The sequence below is a fragment of the Carassius gibelio genome, chromosome A7, assembly GCF_023724105.1.
Source record: "Carassius gibelio isolate Cgi1373 ecotype wild population from Czech Republic chromosome A7, carGib1.2-hapl.c, whole genome shotgun sequence".
NCBI classification, from domain to species: domain Eukaryota; kingdom Metazoa; phylum Chordata; class Actinopteri; order Cypriniformes; family Cyprinidae; genus Carassius; species Carassius gibelio.
Genome location: NC_068377.1, coordinates 17,230,528 through 17,238,512, shown reverse-complemented (window position 1 = coordinate 17,238,512; position 7,985 = coordinate 17,230,528). Strand labels below are relative to the sequence as shown.

The following is a 7,985-nucleotide window of genomic DNA, read 5'->3' as shown; positions in this document are numbered from 1 at the left end:
GTCATTGGTCCCGCCCTGACTCTTGGCGTGACCTTCATCCTATACAGGATACTCAACGAGATGCAAACCTCTACAGCCAAACTCACGACAACTGTGGCTGGAGGTCTCCGATGGAATCCCCGGAAAAGGGACGCAAAGTCAAAGACAATACCGAACCTCACCAAGCTGAATCCTCAGCTTCAGGAACCACCTGTCATCATGACCCACCTGCTGCATGACCATCACGATTCACCTGTCATCTGTCCATCCGGATGATTGCCGTCCGATGATGTCCACACAGGGACTTCATCTGACGTAAAGGGGGAGATGTAACAGATATGCAGGTCAGCGATTCATGGGTTAAATTCTGTTTTATAAATTCAGACTGTTGGTACTAAATGCCAGCCTGGCTGGACTTAAATTACTTTACGATACCCATGCGAGCCTCAAAGGATACCTGAAACCCCCCCCAAATTCCTCCAACACACTGGAGACAAAGGAAACCTTTTTGTATAAGTTCCTTACTTTCATTTTATTATTAATATGTATTTTAATTATGTTTTTGGATTGCATAAAATGGTTAATCCTTGTTATGTGAAGAGTATAAGTTGCAAGCTCATACTTTAGAAAATGTCTCTCCTCACTTTAACTTTCTCAAAAAAAGAAATGTTCTGCAACCCCCACACTCCTTGGTAGCTCGTAAAATTTTACGACCACACAGGACAGGAGAGAAGCCAAGTCACTGGCTTCTTTTGAACAATGCATTCTATGGAATGTATTCATTAACTTTCTGTTTTCATGTTTTATAAATGTATTACGTATTCCCTTTTGGTACATTTAGATGTTTCCCAACATCTGCAGTGTTATCATGTGTTAAACAAATCTTTAAATGTGTAATTCGATCTAAAAATTAGATCTTTGGTCATATATATATTATGTCTAGTCTTGTTCTAATCGTCATGCTTTGACAGACCCATTTATCTAGAGCAAAGTAATGAAAAATGTATTTAATCTGGAATAATGAACTTGCTTTAATATTCCTGATGAAATCGGACAGGCCCTAAATCATCAGGGGGTTGTCTCAACCGAGACAAAGGAACTTTCCCTCCGCTTCAGATCGCGGACATTCATTGGATGCTCCCTCGAAAATGGGCGTGAACTATTTCAAACTATAAGAATTGACCAAACAAGGTCCACCCTCTCTTCTTGCGCTCTTCTTGCTCTTCTTCCCGTTCTCCGTTCTCGGACACGTCGCTCCGCGCGGCCTCGGGCCGCGCTCAGTTCTCCTCCCCCCTCAGCACACGGACTGAGGAGAGGAAAGCCATTTTCATGGCTCATTTGGAAACTTTCATTTTCGTTGTTTTGTTTTCTTTTCTTTACTAAGTTTATTCAACGATTCGCCTCTCCACACAATGAAGACGAATTCTGGAACATTGTTTGTTGAACCTTTCAAATACTGCGCGAAGATGAACGAACACCTCTTTGCAACAAAGGAACACGTGACTCCACGCTCACGCCAAGATCCAGCGCAGCTTGCACGCGCGTCACACGGCCTCCGGCCCACGCGCGCAGTTTTCAAAGGACCACGTGACATCACACGTGCGTCGCCGGTACCACGCTCACCCACTGGGCCATGCAAGTATCGTTTTCTATGGAGATTTAAATGCTGTTTTAAAGTGTTGCTATTATTTGATTCGTTGTTGGTTCCACTAAGGTTTACTGACTGATTTTCATACCTGAGCTCATTCTGTGATCTCTCTCGCTTTCTCCACTTCTCTCTCTCTCTCTCTCTCTCTCTCTCTCTCTCTCTCTCTCTCTCTCTCTCTCTCTCTCTCTTTTATTTGGATTCCGTTATGTCTTGTAAATGTTTATTGTCTGTATTTTCGTACGCATATTTACTCTGTGTGATTTGTAGTTTGATGTATTACTAGTTGAATTATTAAAAACCCATTTATAAAATGATTGGCTTGGACTCCACCCCACTCACATTACGAGTCACTGAAATGTTTTGGTCTTTAGCTACAAGCTTAAATTTAGAAACTAAATTTATCATAATGATAGGATAATGTTTTCATGGCCAGAGAATATTTTTCCTTGAATTATAAAAAGTGATATCTCTATTGAAAACTGATAGGTCAATCCACTGTTTGATTAGCAGTAATTTACAGTAAGAGATATCACAACAACTGATATGAAGAATGGAATATTGACATATTAATGAGTAAAGTACAGTGCCCTGTGATTAGTATTGGTATTGGCAATTGAGCTATTTTTCATAATCAATAAAATTAAATGTAACTGTCATCTGAGATATATATTAATCAAATTCTTGATTAATTATTCAAATTCCCTATATATCATTTGAGTTAATTACTATGTAAAACTCATTGTTGTTACACTAGAGATGATGTAGTCCATTTGACATGTTAACAAACAGTTACAACTTTTTATTGCTTTTATTTGCATTAAAGGCGAATGGTGTAGCCATCAACCTTCAAATTGTCAGCTTCAGGAGACTTTCATGGGCACATCAGTGTTTTGATCTTTTTAATTGTATTTACTTCTGCATGGTTTAAAACAATTGCTGAACTTAATTTTTTTAATTTAGAGACACCCTGTATTGATCAGATGCATTTATGAACAGAAGACCATAATCAATTCAAGGTCACTTTCCTCCTCTTTTTTACATCTTCAAACAGTCTGAACAGAAAAATAATGACAGAAGAAAACACCCTTGGCTAATAAAAGGATGTGCTTTGCCTGGTGAAACTCTTATCTAAATATGATTAACTTCGCTCTACTGCTGCGGCTGGCAATGAATGTCAGCCCATTGATTAAAGGAGGGACAAATAAAACCACTCTGCTACATGGTAGGAATTAGGCAGAGGCTGTTTTTCTCGTTTTCTTTTCATCCATATAGTGGACAAGCTCTTTATTACTTCCTATATCATGAAGACAGAGTGTTCACCTTTTAACAAGACCCTGTAAATGTCAAGCTTCAATTTGAGAGGAATACTCTTCTGCAAGGCACTCAAAAAAATCAGACTGCAAATCATTTTTTTAATTCTCTCCATTTCAAATGTGAGGAGGTAAAAGCATTAGAGCATTTCAAATTCTAAAGAAGCCATCCATTGGCACAAACCCCATCGGTTGACCCTTTGCAGTGACTGTTCTTAAAAGAGAGCATTGATCCAGAGAGAGCATGTCATGCACTGAGTGAGTCCCTGGAGATGAGGGATGATTGAAACCACAGACACTGTTATATGTCACATTTCTTAATATTATAGCCCAGACAACTTTCCAGAGTGGAGTAAAATGCCTTTCAAATTCAGTTGTGCATTTAAGCTGTATTGGAAAAGAGGGACTTGGGCAATGCAAGTCAAATACAGGTGCAATTTTTGGCTGCATTTTCAAAAGAATCAATATAACAGAAATAATTAACTGACTGATAAACAGACAGATAGATTGATTGATAACTGTAGTTTCAGTGCCTAGGAATCCATTGATTTCATTCCTGTGCTAAGCAGCTATTTGCCAGCTATGTTGATATGTAAGTTCCATTGTTGCCTGCATTTATAGTTCAGTGAATCTGTGTTTCCCAAAATTATAATTTAAATGAACATGCAAACAGCATCACAAACTTGCGTGGGAAGAACAACAGCTTGCAAACTCGCACAATAAGCACACGAACATGTAGTATATTCGATATCTATAGCATTCCATTTCAATTTCTATTTTAGTATGTCAACAATCGTCCCCACTTTTGAAGAATGTACATGCATGTGAAGCGAAAACTGGTGTATGCTGTAAGAAGGAATGCTTAATGAGTCAAACAAAAAATATGACATAATGACAGGAAACGTCTCAGGTTACAAATGTAACGAGAACGAGACAATACATCATCAACGCTATGGGGAACGCCTCAGATGTGACAGGTGTCTGAAATCAAATATCAACTCACAGCAATCATGCTGACCGGCGACAGCCGTGAATCATCAGCTTGAATGTTGAGCGTGCAACCTGGATATAAAAAGGGCGCCTTGAAACCATGACAATATCCTTTCGTCTGAAGGGACTGTTTGGCAGGCAGACCCTGAGGCATGGCTGGGAGACGTATTGTCTCGTTCCCTGTTCTCAGGGAACAAAGGTTATATTTGTAACCTGAGACGTTCCCTTTCGAAGGGAACTTCGACAATGCGTCATCGATACTATGGGGAACGAAATACCCACGCCGCCACGCTAAAGGGAGTGCATGCCCAATGGCAGTGACAACTGTCAGAACCAGCAATTCAATGAACGCTAGAACCAATCACCCTCAGGTCACACCCCAGACAGCAAGCCAACATTGAATAAACATTGTTTTTCCATCTGAATCATCATTATGGTTGATATTGAAATTTCAATGCAAAATAAATGTTGAATCAACATTATCATATCGATGAAAACCTGATGTTATTAATGTTGATGACAACAATATTGGAACAACATTGATCTATAGTTATCTTTATGATTGATTAAGCATTGATATTTGGTTACTGGGTGATCCCTGAATGTGTTGAAAAGTAATTGATTTATAGTGGACAGAGAAACGATGCGGTTGTTGAAAAGTCATCGAAATATAGTTGACCGGGAAATATGATTGAAAATGCATCGAAATATAGTTGACCGGGAAATATGATAGAAAATGCATCGAAATATAGTTGACCAGGAAATATGATTGAAAATGCATCGATTTTTGGTTGACCGGGAGATCAACGGGTGGTATACCCAACGTACTGCACCGGACACAGCTCGTTTGTGGACCCTTGGCACAAGTGTACAGGTAAGCTTGCTTAATGTTCGATATGAATCCAGACAGCACAGGCACGCGGTGTGTTTTTATACAGTCTGTGGGCAGCTGAAGAGACTGGCTCATTTTCAAATAATGTTACCGTTAACTTGTTTAGACAACGGTCACGGTAAATTAATGTTAAAGCCTTGAGTTTCCAGCAGTTTCTCGGAGGGAAAATGTAAAAGCGGTTTATTAAAGAGAAGTCCTGACTGCTTTTTCGTCGCGTTTTTCACTCTTTTACAGGCTGCCAGAAAGAATCCGTCTCTATAGTGAGTGATTATTGAATGAGGCTGTACATTATAAATGTAATGTTTTAACTCGAGATGTTTGTTTGTGTGAATGCTGTGTGTGCGCTGAGTTCTGCGCGAGCGGGGAGCAGAGTTGCCATGGAAACGGGGCGTCAACACAAAAACCGTTACTGGCAAGCAGTAATCTCCGTCTCTCGCTGCGGTTGACGCTGTTTTAGGTAAGTTTAGTCGCTAAAATCACACAAATATGATATACAAATGTTTCTGACAAGTTTCTTACTTGTTATTGACATGTTTCAATTAAATTTATTTTATAGAAATGGTTTAATGTCTTCGAAAAAGTCCGTTAGCGTCTTAGCAGTTTTCAGGTAACGTTAGGCTAATTTTGAGCTCTTGTTGATGAAACTCTGGGCTTTTCATCAAATCTTCGTGTGTGTATGAGATATTTTGATGGCACTTTGAATGTTTTGCTGGTGATTTGTCAGTGTTTTTTTGGAAAAGGCTGATTTACTGAATCGATGACGTCACTTACACTGAGAGTGTAATCGGCTGAAAACAAGTTTACATGAGTGTTTATATTTCATGATAAACAGATATTAATACAAATTGTTCTGTGATTTCAGGAGGACAGAAAGAAACTATACAGAACAAAGTGAAACTCCAAGATTTTTGAAAAGAAAATTGGTGAAATATATTCTGAAAAAGGCATATTAATGTATTTCATGAGCTTCTTCAGTAAATCTGTATTTCTAATTCAGTATCTCCCTTCAGAAGTGTGGCTGACGGGAGATACTGACTTAGAAATACAGGTGAACTCATGAAAAGAAGCTCATGAAATACTCATGAAAGAAGCTCATGAAATACATTAATATGCCTTTTTCAGAATATATTTCACCAATTTTAAGAAGTCCCTGACATCAAAACGTAAGTCACACTCAACCTAAAATTAAAAATATAGATTCTGTTATTTTAAGATTATATTATTAGTAGTAGAATTTGTATATTACATATGTTATTATTGTTGTTATATATATTATTCTGTCTTTTATCTGCATTTTACCTCTGCTTTATCTTGTTTCCTTCTAATGAACCTGGAACTGCAGAGTAAATATCGTTGTCTCTGTGTCAGATGGCTTATTTTGTTCCTGGACTCTTCAGTGATGATGAGCAGAGTCTAAGTGAACCTGCTGTCAGACAGTAAGTACCCTGAGTACCCTGGGGTTTCAGTCAGGGCCTTCAGTAAACAACTGAATCAAACAAAATCCTTAATGGTTAATAGTTACTAGTTAATATATTATTAATCACTTATAAATCATTGAAATGTCAACATTGTACTATTATCTCAATAAACATTATAAATAATTTACAAAGCTTTCTGCACCCCCTAATCTATAAAGTGTAAACTACTCATCAGTTGTACTCATCGGCTTTCATTTGCTTTTGGATGTTTGCGTCACAAGTGATACAGCATTGTACTTGCACAACTATTGTACTTCATTTTAATACCCAAACCCGGACCTCTGACACGCCAGGCAAAAGTTCTACCACTGAAACATTTGAGCTGACAAACAGATATATTGTAGCTTGATATTCACTATAGGAAGAAAGTGAAAAATAATAGCATATTTTAGCATTAAAATCCCTTTAACATTTATGGTGATCTGAGAGGCCGGGGGAGTCCAGTTAATGGGGCGTAATTCATTAGCTTTAATGAGAATTGTATATTTTATAGGCCTACATTAAAGTGTATTTCGTTTTTTATATTTTACATTTATTTCTTGAATGCTACTATTACATCAACTGTAGCTGAAAAGAATAAACCACTGTATATTTAATTTGTATATTATGTTGTTTATATTTTTTGTTTTTATATTTTTAATAACAGATTGGTTACCTGAGTACATATGTATAAAGTACAGTCACACTGTATGATTGTGAATTTTAATTGCTGTTTTTAACAGAGATTTTTGTCTTTTCTGTTCTTTTACAGATCACTATTGCACACCAAGTAAGCAAAACAATATTTTTGATTTCATTTTATTTTATTTCTGCAAACAACTTGCACCACTTGCAATTGGTTTTCCAGCCCAAAACCTCATCAAAAACTGGATGCAACGGTTTTTGTCTATGATTATTTTGTCAAAACATCTTTTGTCTATGGTAACTCTAATCTACATTAACTATTTAATTAGTATCCAGTTATTTATATTAAATTTGTGGAGTTAACAACTACTTCTGAACCAATAAAATAATAAACAAACATTTTTGAGTCAATTGGCCTCATACATTTTCCTTATGAAAGAGGTCACTGCAAGCTAATCCTTTTTGCCTCCCTTTAATTCGAATACATCCATGAACAGGCAGTTTTGAAAAGTGCTTTGAATATAGGGGAAATATGATCTAGCCTACAACACGAGAACTTATTGCCTTATCCGATCATTGAAAAATCATAGGCCTAGGCTACTGAATTTGTTCAAATATATGTTCTGTTTAACTTAAATGCTATATTTGTTTTGCATTGTGATTTTATCTTCTGTTTTAGATGCTCTTACTCAGCAGATGGGGACAGCTACCATCACCCAATTTTCACCCAAAAGTGGCTGCGCTATGCGCCAGACCGGGCAGGAGGGACTGGACGACAACTTATGCAGGCATCAGATGACAATGAAGTGTAAATAAAGAGTAAAGAGGCTAATAAACATTAATTTGATTTTAAATAGTGTGGTGTGTTCTGTGTTTTATACAAGATTTTAAATGTTCCATTAATTTTTAACATCCTGGCTGTAGATAAAGCAGGCTATTTAATTTATGGCATTACATTTAAAATTAACATTTAAAAATGATTGAAATTCCATTGAAATCACGTTGATCCTTAGTTCAGTTGAAATTTCAACATTGTTTCAATATTCCTGATAATTGAAATACCA

The 7,985-nt window shown here is 37.1% G+C and overlaps 1 long non-coding RNA gene across 2 annotated transcripts; it reads left to right on the top strand.

Annotated features, from left to right (window-relative positions):
- The first annotated feature begins 4,766 nt into the window (after positions 1–4,766).
- LOC128016691 (uncharacterized) lies at positions 4,767–7,775 on the top strand. 2 transcript variants are annotated; one of them, XR_008184250.1, is made up of 5 exons: positions 4,767–5,276; positions 5,682–5,982; positions 6,162–6,255; positions 7,049–7,066; positions 7,601–7,775. It is a non-coding gene; the product is annotated as an uncharacterized LOC128016691 (long non-coding RNA). The 2 variants fall into 2 exon arrangements; XR_008184251.1 differs by having other exon boundaries at positions 4,768–5,276; positions 6,188–6,255.
- The last annotated feature ends 210 nt before the right edge of the window (positions 7,776–7,985 follow it).